Source organism: Drosophila biarmipes, unplaced genomic scaffold (genome assembly GCF_025231255.1).
Source record: "Drosophila biarmipes strain raj3 unplaced genomic scaffold, RU_DBia_V1.1 ptg000008l, whole genome shotgun sequence".
Classification (NCBI taxonomy): Eukaryota; Metazoa; Arthropoda; class Insecta; order Diptera; family Drosophilidae; genus Drosophila; species Drosophila biarmipes.
In genome coordinates, this window is record NW_026114529.1 from 3,887,671 (window position 1) to 3,907,749 (window position 20,079).

At 36.1% G+C, this 20,079-nt stretch overlaps 1 protein-coding gene across 1 annotated transcript in view; it reads left to right on the forward strand.

Annotated features, from left to right (window-relative positions):
* Positions 1 to 1,789: 1,789 nt before the first annotated feature.
* Positions 1,790 to 20,079, forward strand: part of LOC108025964 (monocarboxylate transporter 13) — a 100,576-nt gene continuing 82,286 nt past the window's right edge. Inside the window, exon 1 of the mRNA XM_050889840.1 lies at positions 1,790 to 1,793. The gene's annotated coding sequence lies outside the window, so the exon portion shown is untranslated. The remainder of the gene's footprint in view (positions 1,794 to 20,079) is intronic.

Consider the following 20,079-nt stretch of genomic DNA (forward strand, 5'->3'; position numbering starts at 1 on the left):
AAAAACGAACTCAACAATAGATCTCCTCCCTCACAACCCAAATTTAATAAATCGGGGCGATATATCTTAGGAGGGGGAAAATTAACAATACTTTTTATTAATATTGTAAACAATTTATATTGGCAAAGCTTGGTGCCGAGTTCTCACAAGTTCTTATCATATAAACATTCCGAGCCTTGAACAGCGATCAGAGAAGCTCACTCGCATTCTTTGGCGGCAGCGAGAGCGGAGAAGCGGTGGAAGAAAAACGCGGAGGCAAAGCCGCAAGGGTCCCCGAATTAAGTTTGAAGGTTAGAATAGCCAACTTAAGTGCGAAGATTAGGATAATCAGATTGGAAATAAATAACAGCATTTATGAAAAGCAAACCCTGAGGCCTGTAAATAAATCGGTGAGCTACGCGCAGTGTTTTTTGAGTCAGTTAGGTTACCGAGTTGCGTCTCCGAGTCTTTTTCTCTACGCAACGCGGCCTCCAAGCTGTCCACAAGGATCACTCAGAGAAGGGCCACTTTCAGTTTCCCAGTGCGATAATTTGTGTTCGTCAAGTTCACGGAGGCCCAATACGAGATCGACAACGGAGAGCACAAGCCAAGTTACCGTCTTGCGCCTCCGAGCTATTTTTTCTGTGCAACACGGCTGATCGGTGAAAATGGCGTGCTGATCGGGTTTTAACCAGAGCTTGCAAAAAACTGTCGACCGTTTCTCGTTGTCTGCAAATAAGTGTCTCTTTCTGACTCTTTACGAAAAGACTGTGTTTTGTTTCGGTTGTTCCAAGACCGTTTTGTCGTTTTCAGTGAAGCAAAAAGTTTTTTGCGTATGTATTGGTATACATTTACACGCATAGGCAAGCAAATCGTTAAACGTTTAAATAATTAAAAATAAAAACAACATTGTCTGAATTTTTTTGCGTTCGTTTTGCAGACAAAACATAATAATTGCAACAACAATGAAAGTAAATGGGAAGACCGTTTGCATTGAGTTTTTCGGTCAATCGGTCTTTTGCTGACTCCCTTTGTGCGAGCGTTTCTCGATCCGCTCTTCACGCACTGCTTATTAAACGACCGAAATAAAAAGGGCTCAACGAAAAGCGCTCAACAGAAAACAGAATTGAAGACAGCAAAAGTCTCTTGCTCAGAGAGAGAGCGAAAGAGTATGAACTTTTTCGGTTGTGCTCGCAACGAGAGCTCAACGAAAAAAACGGTCGACAGTTATTTACAAGCTCTGGTTTTAACCTTATCCCAGCCTATGAAAAACATCCATCCAACATCATCCTACCAATTTTTTTCTTCAAGCTTTACGGGCTATACTGCTATGGGGCAGAAAAGGTGCCGCTCACTTTCACAATATTTTTCTCCTTTAAATGTATTTTGGATTTTTTTTATTTGCTGAGAAATGGAGCGGCCTACCCCTTACACTTGTTGTCTGAGTTGCAGATTCTGGGCCTATGGGCGGTAACGGTGCCGGTCATAGCACAGGTTTTGCGCAGGTGCCTTCGCAGAATAGGATTTTCAGTGGTTCCGGGCAGATTTAAAATATTTTCAAACACTTATTTTTGTTTTCGCCCCAAAACATTTAAATTAAAAAAATTATCAAAGATTCTCTCCTTCTCACATAAGATATCAGGCAGAGATACCCGAAAAGGTACATTAGCTGACCGCAAGAAGCGGGACAAACGCAAGACAATGCTCGCAAATAGCTGTCATTCCTCAGTCATGGAAATATTTTACATGTTCCATATCAGTTCCAGCGTGCAGGCGCACGTTTCCGATGTTAATTCAGGATTACAAAATGTATAGTGTTCACCATAATTCGTAGTCTAATTGACCGTAAAAAAAGGGACACACGCAGGTATGTAGGCGAACACACTCATAAAGGGCTTTAAATCACCGCGCGACAATTCACAAGTATAACTGTAATTTAAACTCAAAATAAAAAGTCAAAAGATTATTTTGCACCTTAATAATAATTTAATCATTTGTTTTGCTATTGCGTGTAGCTCTTTACACATCTTGTCTCAACTTTAAAATGATGCATTTAAAATTATGTTCCTGTTTTGGTTTACGTTTATAAAATATCTCAATATTGTATGCATTTTATAAAGCACAAGCTTCGTAGGTTTCATCTAAACCTGTTTAATGACTGCCAGCCAATATCCTTAATATTGATGACCTTGATCAAATAACAGATTTTTCGTTTGTAATTGTCCTTAGATACTTAGATTTTTTCTCCGTCGTTCCAAAATATGTTGTGGTGTAATTATAAAAAATTACCCAAATATATAAATCATATGGAGGTTCTATTAAAAAAACAATTTTTGAAGCCTAGATTTTTTTCAAATACAACTCCAATATTCCTAAGATAAAAAAAATATTATTATCAAAGAAAACTTGGTCATCAATCGAAACACAATAAATGTTTTCCTTACGTTAAACTAGGGCATTCAATTTAATTTCTTTTGGGGTCAAAAAATAATTCATGATTATTGTATCTAGGGTGAAATCTTGTATACATTTTATATACTTTGTTACTAATATCAACATTCCAGTGAACTTTAAAGTTTGATGAATAATATATAACAAGAGTAAATCAGAATTGTAGTTTTTGCGGTTAGCTTTAGGATCGGGAATCTTACATTTTCAATATCAGCGTCTTCTAACTAAATTTATTAAACTCTTTGATTACAATGTTCATCTGGTTTTCAAGTTGTATTTAGCTATTGCCTTTTCGGTTTAGACTTGGTACAGATGTTACAAGTTGTATTAAGCTGTTACCCTGATGGTTAAGACTTGGTTTTGGACGGTAACTATCTGTATAACTAACTGCTATCAAATGAGATATTCTTGTCTATTGTTAAGAATGATCAAATTTCAAAAGTAAATTTTCTCAAATGTGTTACCCATTACGTTCCAGAATCTTAGTGAACACACATACTTAATGCACTTAAGTGAATACAAATACAATTTCGCCGTTAGGAAAGCCCAAGAATCATACGCAAGACTACTGATAAGAATATACATTTCAAGATAATGCTTTCTGTATACAGACAAAAACATGTTTTAAGATCATTTAATATAATCTATTTGTAAACTTTATTTTTTGAACACATTCCATTATATACATTAAATACATATAAATACATATAATTATATAGTATACAATTTATTACTCAGATTCAGTTGTTCCATCCCACATTACCATTATAACATGTTTCGCAGGCACCATTGACTTACTATAGGAAAATCTTTTAATTTGATTTCTGACTCAGGTCCATGGTATAGGTTTCGCGGGCTGTAAGTTCCTAGTGGCTTAAAATGGGTATAGTTCTGATTTTGTAGTTCTATTCCATTTATACACAAACAAAGTGGTTTGAAAGCTGTAAAACAGTATAACGAGCCTGTAAGAATTAGTATAAGTGGTTTTTTTTTACTGATAAACAATTTCATTTCATGTTATCAGGTTTTAAAATAACATAAAACTTCCTTCACTAAGTCAATTGTATTGTAAAACTTTTATTTTTCATTGTTTTACTGTTTTTTTACAATACAATGTAAAAGAAAACCCAAAAGGTGTTTTTTCAATTTGGTAAAGTACTCAGGGAGAAAATTGTAACTTACATAGTTGAAAATATTCTTAAAAACATAATGACATTTTTTACGCTTAAAATATTTGTATTGTGCTTGAATCAAGTTGAAGTGACGATATTTACATTGATTATATCAACAATTAAAGTATTAGTCCAGTAATTACCAAAAATTGCTTAAAAACTTAGTTATTTTTTTTTCGTACAATTTTATTTTTGTATTGAGAGCATTTTTATCAGAATGTTCGTAAAAGTTTTTTAAGAATGAACATTCTATATTCAAAGACAATATACTTTAATATTTCTCTCTATATAGTCGAAAAAAAACGAATAAGTCTATCCCCTTTTCTATCACCACAACAAATGTGTGTACCCAAACCTAAATGACTATTGTATCCTTTGCTCAAAATGTCTGTAGCTTTCACGTGTTAAATTGCCACCGATAATTTAAATCTTATTAAGTAATCCACTTATTGCTAACCTTACCATAATCCCAGAGTCAAGTTGGCTTCTTACAGTCGCAGAAGAAGAAGAAATAAAGAAATAGTTGTAGGAAGATTTCTTTTGCGAAATCATGTCATGCATAGCCGCATCGATAACTCCAAGCCTGTTACGCACTTCTTTCCCGTCGTATAAAATTTCACGCCAGAGCAACAACCGTCTTAAGTTCAGGGCAGGGACCGCTAATGACTAACCACACTCCGATTGATAAGGGCAGACCATCAATATAATTCGCGTTGCTAGAGCAACGACCATGTTTGTCAGTTTGTCTCAAACTGACTGATCTACTAAAGCTGCAGGCTTGTGCTATGTAAAAATCTAGTGACGATTGCACCTTCATCAAACAAGACTTATCATATCAACTTTTGTGACAAAAAAAACTAAATTGTAACTGAAATGTGTTTGTCTCAGCAAAACCTTTGGACTGACCTACAAAAATGTGCCACGCCCAGTTAATATCCGCAAATGGCTTAAACGCTTAAATCTGTCTGCGGCCCAGATAACATCTACTGAAATAGCCGGTAGGTGTCGCCGTAATGCTGTTTATATATCTCTATTTCTCTGTTGCTCGCTTAAGCTGAGTAACGGGTATCTGATAGTCGAGGTGCTCGACCTCATTACGGTACTTTTCTACGGTATAGAGGTAATCAGTGACTGCAGCTCCTTAGGTCAGCTGCAGGTAGCGCTTAATAATGTGACAAGATAGAGAGGACGTGAGAACTAATAATAATGGAAATTAAAATTAAAATTTAAAGTTTAAAGTTAAAATTAGCAAATTAAAAATTAAAATTACTAAATAAATATAATTAAATATTAAAACTAAAAATTAAAAAAAAGAAACAAAATAAAAATAATACTACTATCTGATTATATATTCAAATTGTATTTATTAAGATTAGTAATTATTTGAATATCAAATTTTAAAATTGTGATTAGCGCCATGCTTGTAGCGCTGAGATAAATTAATAAAATAAATAAAACTATAGCGTTCTTCCTTTTTTATATTCGGCACGCTGCTATTCAGTATACTTGTGATTAGCTGTACAACTTTAATTAAGCGTTCCGAATTAAAACAAAAATTAAGAAAATGTATTTATTTAGTAGATCGATTAATACATTTTCGTAACAATAGTTAATATCAGAAATTTTTTTTGCTTTGGTTGCCATCGACACTAGATTTTTTCTCGTTCTGAGGTGTTTTTCTTTGACGTTAAAAAATCTTCAAAAATTTAAGATATATTATGAAAATTATTTGTATGTGTTTAGTGATTTCATAAAGCATTGTAGCCATTTCTATTTACTTTCATTTTAATTCTAACTTGATCCACTTTCGTTTAGGGATTGAAAAAAACATTTTTGATTTGGTTGGTTTTCAGTTAGAGCTATGCGACTTTATCGCCCGCTCTCAACTTGTTGAATTAATTAAATTATTAAAATATTACTTTTGAATAAGAAGAATAAGAGTAAATAATTAAAATATAATCAGAATCCGTTTTGAACTTTATTATTAATTAGAAAGAAGCAGATGAAAATACATAGTACATTACATTACCTTGTTATGTCAGATTACCACCAGTTGAGGTAAAACCTCAAAATTACCTCTTAAACCGCCTACAAATATGTTTGATGTTAATGATTTTTATATTCCTGATCGATATACTAAAAAGTATTGACATTTTTTTTAATATTATAGATTTAAATAAAAAACGCGTAGTTAGAAATGTTATAAACAAGAGAACATAATCCATGAAGCCATTGATGAGGGAGGTCCGAACCAGTTTCCAAATTGTATATATTCCTTAAAAGAGAAAATAGAAATTTGGCAACCATCATTATTAAAAATGGGTTAGCTATATATCACCAACGGGGTAAAATTTTGTTTTAAAACTTTTGATAATAAAGTTTAAAAAAAGAAGATTGGAATTGATATTGGTAAATTATATATTTAAGTAAAAAGGTTTATTACTCTATTTGTTCTTACCCAAGGGTGCTCAACATAAGCTGCACCCAACAAATCAAGCAGTAGCCCAGTTGGAAACAGTACTAGGCCTACTCTAGATGTATAATCTTATATATATTGAGTCTTGGGCGTGTGACTTTCTGACGGTCTGGTAATTACGGGTGCATCCCCATATAGTGATTCTGGAATGCAAGGGGTAACACATCTGAGAACCATTTACTTTTGAAATTTGATCACTCTTAAGAATAGGCTAGAATATCTCATTTGATAGCAGTTAGTTACCATCTAAAAACCATGGCTTAGACTTGGTTAGGTAATAGCTAAATACAACTTGAAAAAACTAAACCAACTCTATACCATCAAGTTAAGAACTAATTACATATTGCAACAACTGTACCAAGTCCAAGCCGTCAAGGTAACAGTTAAAACAATTTGTAAGAACTGTCCCAAGTCCAAAAACCTCAACCAACATCATGCATCAGGCAAACCAGATGAAGAAAAGAGAAAGTAATCAAAGAGTTCAATAAATTTAATTAGAAGACGCTGATATCGAAAACAAGGTTGCCTGAAAATTTAAGATTCCCGATCCTCAAACAACAAAGGGTGGAGAATCTTTAAAGTGCATTGGAGACGAACTTTAAATTTTCTGTACGATCTAAAAATTTATTGGGCATTGCTGAGGGTTATAAAAAGTTTTATTAAATTGTAATAAAGAATTGTATTGATGCTAACTAAAAATCTTGGTGATGTGTTTAAACAAACCAAAAATGATCAAACTTTTAAATTCGGAATAACAAATATAACCTGGAAAGTTCACAGAAATGTTATCTTTAGTAATAATGAGTATGTCCAACAATTTTTCATTTTGCCCCAGTTATTTTGGTCGTTTAATGTTAAGAAAATGTTGAAAGAAAGTGTTTCGATTGATAGTTTCTTTGACAATAATTTTAATAATAATTTTATTTTAAGCGAAATAGGAGTTGTCGCAGATTATCTAGACTTGAACAATAGTTTTACCCTTTACTCGTAGAGAAAAAGGATATACTAAATTCGTCAGAAGATATGTAACAGGAAGAAGGAATCGTTTCCGACCCCATAAAGTATGTTTTTTTCTTGAAGAATCACTAGCCGAGACGATGTAGCCATGTCCGTGTGTCCGTCCGTCCGTATGAACGCTAAGATCTCGTTGATGCACTTCGAACCGTACAAACAAGTGGACCAACGACATCAAACTCGTGCTTGTTACGCGCGGGGCCCTTTATCAATACATTAAACAAGTACAGACCGGACACAAATGAAAAATAAAAGGCACAACTAGGAATGAAGAAAATGATTTAAAATATTAGTTTGTATACCGGGATGGAAGTTAAAATGCAAATTAAATGATAGAAGTTGTTATATTATTACATAGAACGCGAACGAGCTCGTGCAGACAAAAATTTGATGTACATCGTGGAAAATTTAGAGGATATAACTTCGCGTTAGTCAAATAAGAGAAATTTTTATGTAACAACTCAATACGATCGATGTGCACTTGATATTGTGGACTCCATACCGACGAAGTATATTCTAAAATAGGACGGATAAATAATAATTTGGTCGTATATTAACCCAGAAACACTCATGGCTTTGTTAACAGTGGACATAATGTGGTAGTCAAATTTAAGTTCAGGGTCCAGAAGAACACCTTAATCGTTAACTGAATATAAACGGTCAAGTGGCGTATTTTTAAGGAAGTAACTGATAAACGTAGGAGTATCTCTATAAAAAGTCATAACGTTGCATTTAAGGTAGTTCAAATTTAAAAGGTTGCACTCACACCATCCATGAAAAGAATCAATATCTGACTGTAAGTTGAATCCCGACGCTATATCATTATATGATAAACAAAGCTTAACATCATCAGCAAACATTAGTACACGAGAATGTGTTATGATAAAGGGAAGATCGTTAATAAACAAACTAAGCCCCAAAGGGCCCAAATAAATACCCTAAGGCACTCCATATGTGAAGTATATCAACTTTGAAACAGCATTCTTAAATATAACCCTCTGAATCCCATTATTCATGTAACATGAAATCCAAGTAAATAGATTAACAGGAATCCCAAGCTTATCTAATTTAAATAAAAGAAGAGAGTGGTAAACGGATTCAAAGGCCTTACTAAAATCTCTATATACAATTTCAGTCTGCATTTTTTTCTTAAATCCATTTATTACAATAGATGTAAGTTCAAAAAGGTTTGTGGTGGTCGATCTTCGCTTAACAAAACTATGTTAACACGGTGATACTAGCGAGGAACATAAATTTTGCAAATGAGAAGTCATAGTACGTTAATATGCTTTAGGAATTGACGACAATTTAGAAATACCTCTATAATTTTGCGCATCCGCCTTCTCACCCTTTTTACGAAGTGGAGTAATAAAAGAAGTATCGACTATCAGATACCCGTTACTTAGCTTAAGGAAGTAAAAGAAAAATGGAGATATATATGCACCAAAGCGATATTTTAGGGCGCCACCTACCGGATATTTCAGCAGATGTTATGTGGGCGGCAGACAGACTTGAGCGTTAAAGCAATCGATTGGTATTGATAAGACCAGGAATCTGCATGTCAAGTTTGGCTGTTCTAGCTTTTAGAGTTTCCGAGATCTCAGCTTTTATACGGACAGACAGACAGACAGTTTGACTCGGCTAGTAATCCTGATCGGGAATATATATACTTTATGAAGTCAAAAACGCTTCCTTCCACCTGTTACATACTTTCTGGCGAATCTAGTATACCCATTTTACTCTACGAGTAACGGGTATAAACACCTCTTAACGAGGTATGGGGTCGTTGCGATTGTGCACAATCAACGTACAAAAGTTCTGATATCGACTTTTGTGACGAATAGAGCTTGTAAATTCTACTAAATAAATAGAATAGAATAGAAATAGAATAGAATAAATAGATAGAATACACTTTCTAAAATGTTCTTATTCTGCCCCCTTCAGCCTAATATTTCGGGTTCTCGCATTAAAGGAATATTTTATTAAAGCTTGCCGAATGAGAACATTTTTGAAATTGTATTAACAAGGTTTATATGTCACAAAAGTCGATATCTCGTTAAGAGGTATTTTTGTTTGAGTTTGCAGCGCAGTGAACAAGACGTTTTCGAACCCATCAGCATCACAAGACGACTTGATCTAGCTAAGCCCGTCTGTCCGTTTTTACGCAAGCTAGCCTCACAGTTTTTAAGCTTTGAAGATGAAACCTTTCCAAAAGTCGTATTTATATTGCAGGTAGTATATGTAGAAATCCGAACGATCCGGATCGGGCATGTACATTGTATATCTCACATTGGAATTATCGAAAAATATATTGGTGTTTTTTTAATATTAACTTCTACTACTTTTAAAAGGGATTTGGGTAGTTAGAATTTGACAAAGCTCGAACTATTAGTAGCTTGGAAAAACTCAGCAAATAAATCAGCAATTTCAGAATCCGTTGTAAAAGTTGTAAAACTGTTTCGTATCATTAAAAATTCAAATATAAAAATCGATTAAAGATACATAGAACAGCAATTACTGTTGAGATCATTAAATTTGTTTGAGCCTCCACATATTTCGAAAAATCTGCTGGCCTACTCCATAACTTTATTAAAGTCACATTTACGAAAACATCTCATTTTAGTTGGAAAAACTAAAAATTAGAGCGTATCAGAGCAGGGGTGACAAATTGTCAGTTCCATAGTTGGATGATATTTCTACATATTGTGATTCCAGACGGGTCTGAAATAAACACAAGATCTAATTGTCTACTTATGGAATTTTTTATAAAGCTTACTTGCTAAAACGATAATTTTAAAAGGCCATCCACAAAATCATGGGCATAGCGACAAATGAGTTAGTAGGGAGGTACCAAGAAATATCAGGTAGATTAAAGTCACCTAAAACGATCAAAAGGTCTTCGTTAGAAGGAAGGGATAAAACTTATTTTATTGCAGACAGATGGTGCTCATAAATAACTAGATCAGAGCCAGGTGGAAGATAAGTGCACGTAACAAATACAGATAAAGATTGCAAGGAAACTTTCTTAGATTCAATTTCATTTGGGATATGAATGAGAATTCTTTCGGATGATAGGCTAAAGGTAACGGCAATCAGCAAATATATATATATATATATATATATATTCAAATATATATGTTTTCAAATAAGAATAAAAACATAAAAGTATTGAGTATATTCTGAGAAAATTCTTAAATTCTGAAAACATAAATAAGGTTGACAAACATAAACACACAAGAGTGTTTACGAATAAGATAGATACCACATTTTGAGAATAGGTTTTTTAGGATAAAAAGAAATATAGAAGAGCCTCTTTCAATTTTCAATTTTGAATAAGAATAAGTGGATAGGTAATATTTACAAAAGTAAAAATGTAGAAAATTTAATCTTTTGGGGATTATGGCATAATTGTCATATTACACCCAAAGTATCTAAGGCTGCTATTAGAGAAATGTTTGGGAATAATTTAATTTCTATGTTTCCAAGACTAGTTTAGAAATAAAAACCCCCAATAAAATACATGTTACAAGTTAATGATTCTCAGATGTGGGAAATATTTTCAAACCCGTATTTTTGTTCCCGCCCGAGAACGTTTTACTGTTAAATTGTCAATGTTTCTCTCCTTTCCACAAAAGGGTCGCAAAGATATCGGCCAAAGTTATCTGAAAAGGTCCATTACCTGACCGCAATAAAAGGGACACATGTCAATGACCTTAGTCCGAGGGGTACGCTCATTGAGAAGATCACTGACTGCCTATCTCTGAAAGAGGTTAAAATGACTGGACGTCTGTATCATATAGATGTCATAGGAACGATCGGAAAATTAGTGGGAATATAATATGAAACAACTTTTTATATAGGTTTTCGTGTTCTTCTTTTACGCCAAGATGTGCATCCTTGAACTTAAACAAATGACAATGTTTTATTTTTTTCCAAAGTCGAAATGGGTGTTTCCAAACTGTCCCCCATTGGCTACCTGTGTATGATGGTGTGTATAAAAAGTGATCTTCCTTTTCTCTACTGCAAGCAAATTATGTTCGACCTCTTCAAATTAACCTTTTCCTTTGTTTTATAATTTTGAGTCTCCTGTTGATAGTGGCTTTAAGACATATAGCCTTCTAAGCTTGGAAATAACATTTTTTAATTAGTTCTGAACTTCGAATTAAATTTGATCATTTCGTCACATCCGTTAAAAAAGTTTTTTATACTAAGTGACTTTTATTTAAGTGAACTCTGTCTAACTTAAAATCTTGTCTTACCCTTCGCAGTATTCTTACACAACCTATAAGGAAATTTTTTATAGGGTTTCGTGTTCTTCTTTTACCCCAAGATGTGCATCCTCGAACTTCAACAAATGACAATCTATTATTTTTTGACAAGGTCGGAATGATTGTCTCCAAGCTGTCCCCCCGATGAATGCGATTGGTAGGAATTTTCCAGTGTAATTATTCCTTTGTCACTCGTTCACCTTATTTAGACCAACAGGTCTTTATTTATTCAGTTGTTAGTTTAGAATGTTTTACTTAAGCTTAAGTCTGGTTGATGGGCATTCGGCAGCAGCGGGGAAAAATGCTGACAATGCAATTGTGCATATATTTACCAATGGAAACTAATTTAAAAAAAGCACAGCCCCTCTCCCTTTTACCTTTTTTTATTTTGTTCAATCATTGTTCGTGCTCTTTTATATGCATTTTCGAGTCCGAACTTTGATTTGGCATAATCATCTATATTATATAAAGGGTTCATTTATCATAACTGTTAAATAAAATGTTTAATTTCGGAGATTTACTAAAAACAAGCTCGTATGAATAGTAATCGTGTACCATCGTGTAGTGTGTAAACAATGTGTTAAGTATTAAAGCCGAAAATCAAAATCTTTTTTTCTGATGGGATAAACGATCTAACATATTCCTTAAATGTCCTGTCGCTTCTTTCTTTTTACCTAAGGTCTGGTGGTGTGCAATAGATGTTATTTTTTCTAAAAACAAGCTCGTATGAACAGTAATCGTGTACCATCGTGTAGTGTTTAAACAACATGTTGAGTATTATAACAGAAAATCAAAATCTGTTTTGTCTGATGGGATAAACGATCTAACATATTCGTTAAACGTTCTGAGGCATCTTTCTACTTTACCTAATGTCAATATTTAGATACTTACATAAATCTTTGTTTACTGAAAAGATTGGAATATAGCTTTTGCTACTGTTTTTGCACTATTATCTGCTATTGGAATGGCAACAAGGTATTTTTTAATTCACAAATTAGAGTAACTGCATATTCATTTCCTCGTTCTGATTTAGGTAATGGACCGATCGTATCTACTAACACTCTATTAAATGTCTTCAAAGGTGTATCTGTAATAGTCAAGGGAGTTTTTATGTTTTGTTGTTTTGGCCTGTTGGCATTTAATAATTTTTTTTACGTGGTTTGAAACGGCATGCGTCATGTTTTTCCAATAGTCTATTTATTTTCGCTGGCGTTTTTTTAATTCCTGTATTGTATTAGGTCTTTATATAGTCTACACGGTTTAGCTTCTTTTTCTTTTTCATTATTTATTGTGGTCACCGGCTTACGTAGCGCTACTCTTGCATTCATTAATATTTTATTGCCCACATTATTGAATATATCTATCGAAATAATTTCAAAGATTTTCTTGCTCGGTGCCATCTTAAGTTGGCTAATCTTATTTATACCGGCCGTTCTGTACTTTGGAAAAATTGATCGGAATCTTTTTCCTTTTTTAAGGGAACAATTTGATGCAGTTAAATGTAAGGTGACTTCTTTTTTAACATTCTCATTACGAATGACATCAAATATTTTTGGCGTATAAGCTGTCGGTTGCTTTTGCAAACCGGAACCTGATATTGAAACTGCGCAGTTTGTGTTTTTATGTGTATTTCGTAATCTTGTAGTGACTTTATAATTTATTTGCTCATGTTTTTGAGTTCTTCGATGCTTATTTTTGCTCTTCCCTTACGGTATCTGCTGGAAATTTAAATTCTTCTAGGTCTAGTCTCATTTTTGTTAACTTGGAAGTTGTATTTTTCATTGAAATCAAATATGTTAACGGTTTGTGACCTTTTTTAACTTTTTGTTCATAAAAATTATTGTAGGATATTGGTGTGTTTCTAATCCGAATATATCAGTTAATTCGGTGCATAGTTTAGTGAGAGTACTTTTATACATTTCAGGAAATTCCATCAGATATAAATTGATTTTTAATAATTATTTCATTGTGAGACATGCTTACATAAACTTGTCTTACAACTTCGGAATTATTCAGTTGTTATCTATTGAATGTATAATCGGAATGTTGATCTCTTGATCGAAGTTTTTGGGTCTAGATATTAACCAATCGTGATCTGTCTGAAAGTCAATTTGGCAATTAAATGTTTATAGGAAGTTCATTCCTACTAAATAGTACAATCGCAGGGTAGCGGAAAGTTATCATTTACTATTTGAAAGTTAAAGGGATTATACATTTTCCTGTTTGCATTTCTTTAAATGCTAAACCTTTTGATTTCAGAATGCATTCTCCTACTCCAGACATTGTTATTACTTTTGAAGTGTCTATGTTATCATAGTTATCAAAACTTATTTTTAAAAGACTTAAATCAGCGCTTGTATCAAGTGAAAGGGTTAAAGGAGTTTTTGTTTGATAATAATACCCGTTACGCGTAGAGTATTGTAATGTATGCCAATATGCATTCTTATCACATAACATAAATATTGAGCGGCAACACTTTGTTAGCCAAAGTCACAGCACTTTGATGTTATGCCAATAATATACATAGGGCTTTACCTTTGTCACTCAGCGTAACAAGTACCTACAACCATTTCCAGTACTAACGTAATAGGATCTGCACTCTTAGCATACCGCGCTTAGAGCCGAGTCAGCATTCGGAACCATGACCGCTTATATAAATATGAGCATGAAAAACTCTCTCTCTCTCTGCCCGTTTTATTACTACTTTATTACTTTTATATAAAAACGGCTGCTCTGCCACTACGTCGACAGCTAGCGATCCTTAGGCTAAGATAACAAAAATTCATTCGAATAAAGACGATTAAAGCAAACACAACCAATGGGCTAGTTAAATTTAAAATGAGATTGAACCAAAGCTTACATGGCGACCGTGACAAGTGTGACGAGGAGCAGCGAAGAGGCAACTGGACTCGCAAACATTCTACATCTGAAGAGTTTGGCAACAATACAAGGCGACAGGAGGAAATTTAAGAAAAGTCTGAGTGAGTAGAGAGTGAGGAGGTCAGTAAAATAAAATTAATAAAAGAATAGTGCACATCAAGTGGCTGCTATTTGCACAGTCAACACCACCCGCATGGACGACGGCCCAAAAATGTTATAATGAGATTGAATTTTTAAAAGAAACCCTCAAAAATAGAGTACCACAAGTCACAACTCATTTATCAAATAAAATAAAAGTTATAAATCAAAAACTCATAGTAAAAACAAATACTCCCAAGCCACTGCCGAAAAGATTAGAAGTCTTCCCGACCGACTGCCCCGAACCTCTCTACTCTGCAACATGTGCGAAGACCGGCACCGGGCCAATAGACCCCGGACACCGGACATCAGCAGCAGATCAACAAGCGAGAGGGGCAACCCGCCACTTTCGCCTGCGAAGGAGCGTCAGTGCAGCCAACCGGCGCGGACCAGCTGACGCAGAGGATGAGGATCATCAATATATTTTAAAACTAAATATAAAACAACATTTTTGTAAAATCATGCGGAACCATTTCCGCTCGTTTAGAAGTGAAGCCCGTAGAGCTATGCGAAACTATAAGTTAGAAAGGCCCTTATAGAATAGATGAGGGGAAATACGATAAGTAAATTCAGTGAAGAAATACATGATAATTACAATTATAATTTAAACAAAACAATAATGGCTTTAGTAGACGATAAGTCAGTGGATCCCACTGCTAATTTTGGAATTCGTAAATATAATGCTACTAATAATTGTTGTCAATTGCTTTTATAAATTGTACAAGCTTTGTAATAAATGTTTGAAAAAAGATATATGAGCAGAGCGAGTGACTTAGACAAAATTTTAAAAAAAATAGATCAAAGCCCACATATAATAAATAATAATGATGAAAAAATATAATTATATTTTATTTAACAATCAACAACAAGGAAATGAAATAAAATAAGGTAAATCTAAACAAATATATATATATATGTATATTCAAGTATGACTACACAAAGATCCAGAAGCAAAATATATATAAAGGACCCAGATTTCAGAAGAAGAGTTCATCAATTAATATCTACAACCCCTGTTAGTGTATACGAGTTGGAAATCCTTTATATAGACACATTTAACTGTCATGCCTCACCATTGTTTCACTGCATTGCAACCCAAAAAGGAATAGAACTAACGATCATTCCGGGTGTGCAAGTTAGATCAAGAATAGACGAGCATTCAATCTTAGGTAGAGCAATTGTTATGATGATATCTAAGAAATAATTCATATAAAGAACATAATGGAATGAAATGAATTATCAAAAGAATTATCAAACATTTAAGAAAAATTGGACAAATCGCTTAAGTCATTAATCTAGAATAGACCGATACAGAAAACCACTGTTAGAAAACACGTAGAAATGTTAGTTAAATACTTTAATGAAGCACGAATACTAATATATGAACACAGAGATAATTTAATCAAGATTATTGGTCTCAAGTATAAAAGTTTTTGATCAGCCTAAGATCCAATTTGACAACTATTAGGAAAAAGTTCAAGCTCGATATATCAACATCTAATTTTCTTAATACTTCACTAAGAATTGAAACTGGTGAAGAAACAGAGTCAAAAGAATTTATTAATATTAACCAAAAGGATTTGGAAGAGGAAGAAATAAATAATCGCACTATCCCAGCTATATTAATGTATGATTTGGACAATTCTACAGATTCAGACACTAGCACAGTTGAAGAAAAATGTATTACAATGGCACAGTCAAATACTGATTTTATCAACACTGCATCAAAGCTTATACCAGTATTTGATGGTAAAGTTAAAAGGTGGCGCCAGAAATTTAGTCGAAAATGAAAAAACTATATTAGAAGTCATTTCCGGACTAAAAAGCAATGTCAAAGGCGAAACTGAAGAAGTACTATCAGCCAAACTGATGATCCTACAGCAACGAAACAAAACTGCTACCCAATACACGTCAGACGTTGAGCAGATGACGAAAGCTCTAGAAAGTGCCTACATAACGGACGGCCAAACCCTTGAGTTAGCAAGAAGTTATAACACACAGTCTGCAATTAAGGCAATGACACACAATTGCGCAATTGATAAGGTAAAACATTTGATGCAGGCTGGCACCTTCAACAACATGATTGATGCCATATCCAACTGGACAACCAAATACTGTCCTTTATTATACAAATTATTCTCAGCGTGGTGGAAACCGCGGACGTGGAAATTTCAGAGGTAACTTTTATGGTCGTAATAATAATTATAACAACTACAACAGTTCCAATTATAAAAATAAGGGAAGAGGTCAATACAGAGGAAATAATAGAGGATGTGGTAACTCAAATGGAGGCCACAATAGCAACAACACCAATAACTATGTGAGAGTAGCCAAAAATACATCGGAAAACTCTCAAGACTCTTTAAGTAGAAAATGTAATGGTTCATGCAGTTAATCTCAGTCAGCATATATTTGTTACTTTTACTAACGTATCCACAGGAAAAGAACTGGTGTTTTTAGTAGACACGGGTGCAGACATTTCATTAATCAAGGAAAATTCTGATGTCTATCATGACATAAACGTTAATTATATAATATATGCGATGGCATATTAGGAATCGACTCCATAAAGAAAAAAACTGTCAATTAGACTTCAAGCCATCTGAAGATCGGCTGTACCGAACTGATTTCTTTGGTTTCTGCTCGCTACGGTTTTTGTGCGGCTAGCTCAGTAGATTGTGTGTGTTCGTCCCACCAAATTTATATAAACGTGACCGCCCAGTAGTTCAGTGAAAAAGCACAGAATTCTCCGGTTCGGAGTGGGTTTATTGCGGGTATAACTGCAGTCGGCTTTCTAACTTGCTCGTCTCGCTGTCTCCGACGGTGTGGGTTGTCTTGTCGCTCCTCGAAGATCCTTGCCCGCTGATTGCTCCTGACGTGGCTGGCTGTCTTGTTGCTCCTCGAAGATCCTTGACCGCTGATTGCTCCTGACGTGGCTGGCTCGGTGACTGCTCGGCCACGATTCAGACTCGCTATGGGGTCAGCCGTGCGGGCTTAGGGAGGCGCCACCGTTCTCAGACTAGGGTGACCAGACTGACGAGCTCTCCAGGATCACTCCTCTCGATACCCGACCGCCTTTCCCTTGCTCTGTCCCGGATGGTCCCACGGGCTTCCGCTCAGATCGTGCGGACAGTCAAGGCAGAACGCCAGGGAGCTGCCTCGCTTTTCACTTCGCTTCTGTGCCTTGTGTAAACGAACGTTCCACCCTAGCCTCACCCTTCCGCGTACTGTCCGTGCCGTTCCTGCGGGCTCGATCCTCCTTGCGTGGCCGTTGCGGTGTGGTGTCCTGCTTGCTGGTGGCGATATCCTGCGAACTACTCCTGACAGGTGGCTGTAGGTCTTGACTTCTGTGCTGGGTTCGAGGGTATACGCCGATCCGGGATCTCTCCCTTCTGGCTCGCTACTCTAGGGGCTCTGTTGCGCTGTTCCGGGACTTCTCTCCCTTCTGGCCCGCTACTCTAGGGGTTCCGTTGCGCCGCTCCGGGACTTCTCTCCCTTCTGGCTCGCTACTCTAGGGGTTCTGTTACGCCGCTCCGGGACTCTCCCTTCTCTCCCTTCTGGCTTGCTACTCTTGATTTCAAATCCCAGTCTAGTAGATTCTCCAGGCGTACCGCCAGGACTTCGTCGGCAGGACAGAACAGAACTTAGCCATGTGGCGCCTCCTTAGACCTCATCCACCTGTGTCTCAGTTCGGAGATTCCTAGTAATCCCAATCCCGAACGTCTCGACGTGACGATCTTGCTCCTCGTAGGCTCCCACGGCGCTGCTTCCGACGACTCCTTGCTCTCGACTGACTGCTCGCTCTTGACTGAATGCTCTCCGCTAGATCACTGATCTCAATGCTCTCGACCGAATGACTGATCTTGACTGACTCTTCTCAATGACTGATCTTGACTGACTGATCTCGCTGCCAGCGCCCTGCGGGTTTATATAGGGCCTCTGGGAACCGTTATTTCCCTTTTGCACACGGCCCGCGAAAACTCTCCACATCGGGTCCAAAGTCCATGGTTTCTGTTTGACCCTCTTGTCCTTGACGCACTGCCTCCCGCCTCCGTCCAGCCTGATGCCGCCGTCCCGCTGATCCCGGAGACGCATGCGACATGTTTGTGTGCCGCACCACTGCTGAGATGTGGCACCTTCTTTCCAAAGTCCAAAGTCCGGCGGCGTCCCGCTACTCCTTTTTGCACACGGCAAGTCTCCGCTCTTTCCGTCTCCATTGTTGCTCTCCAAACTCTCTCGCTCTCCAAACTCTTGTCTCCAACCTCTCTTCCTCTCCAAACTCTCCCGCTCTCCAAACTCTCTCGCTCTCCAAACTCTTGTCTCCAAACTCTCTTCCTCTCCAAACTCTCTCGTTCTCCGTCCTCGATCTCCAAACTCTCTCGTTCTACGTCCTCGCTCTTCGCCGCGCCGCCACTACGCGAATTCGCCGCGTACCTGGTGAGCGGCCGGCCATCTGCTGCTGGGATTTGTGGGGAGTTATTCAACTCCTCACACGGCTTATAATTAGACCCGATAATCTTAAACTTCCAATTTATGTGCCAATAACATACAGTTGTGGCAAAAACTCAATACTTCTGCCAAGAAGACAGTGTATTGATTCCAAACCAAGAAATTAAAAATGATATTTAAATTAAAAATGGTATTTAGCTAGTACAATAGCAACAACAAAAAATTCATTCATAATATTACTTAACACTACAAATCAAGATCAAGTAGTCAGTACAAATAGCTTGGCATATAAATCACTTTCGAACTACGATTATTAGTCAAAACTAATAATGAATAAAGAGAAAAGTCTGTATTATCTCAACTATCAAAGAACTTTCTTTCACAATTTAAGTCACAGCTCTCAAGCTTATGCACCAAATACAGTGATATATTCGGATTGGAAACAGAACCTCTCTTCCTCTCCAAACTCTCTCGTTCTCCGTCCTCGATCTCCAAACTCTCTCGTTCTACGTCCTCGCTCTTCCCCGCGCCGCCACTACGCGAATTCGCCGTGTACCTGGTGAGCGGCCGGCCATCTGCTGCTGGGATTTGTGGGGAGTTATTCAACTCCTCACACGGCTTATAATTAGACCCGATAACCTTAAATTTCCAATTTATGTGCCAATAACATACAGTTGTGGCAAAAACTCAATACTTCTGCCAAGAAGACAGTGTATCAAAAATTACGTACGTCAAAAATTATAAAAGCCCACACAGTCTAGTGAACGAGATACAGAGGCAAGTCGGAAAATTGATCACCGACGGAATAGTCGAACCTTCTGTGTCTGAATATAATAGCCATTACTACTTGTCCCCAAAAAATCATCTCCCGCTTCAGATTCAAAGAAATGGCGAATAGTGATTGACTATCGTCAAATAAACAAAAAATTATTGTCCGATAAATTTCAACTCCCTAGAATTTATGACATTTTAGATCAACTAGGGCGATGAAAATATTTTTCATGTCTTGACCTTATGTCAGGATTCCATCAAATTAAACTCGAAAAAAGTTCACGAGATATAACGTCATTTTCAACGAGTAATGGCGCGTATCGTTTCACGCGATTACCTTTCGGTTTATCAATAGCGCCTAGTTCATTTCAAACGATAATGACTATTGCATTCTCTGGATCAGTGTTGCCAGGTATTGAGCTCGCAAATAGGCTAGATTTTGGGTAAAAATAAGCTAGAATAGGCTAAAATTCAGAAAAAT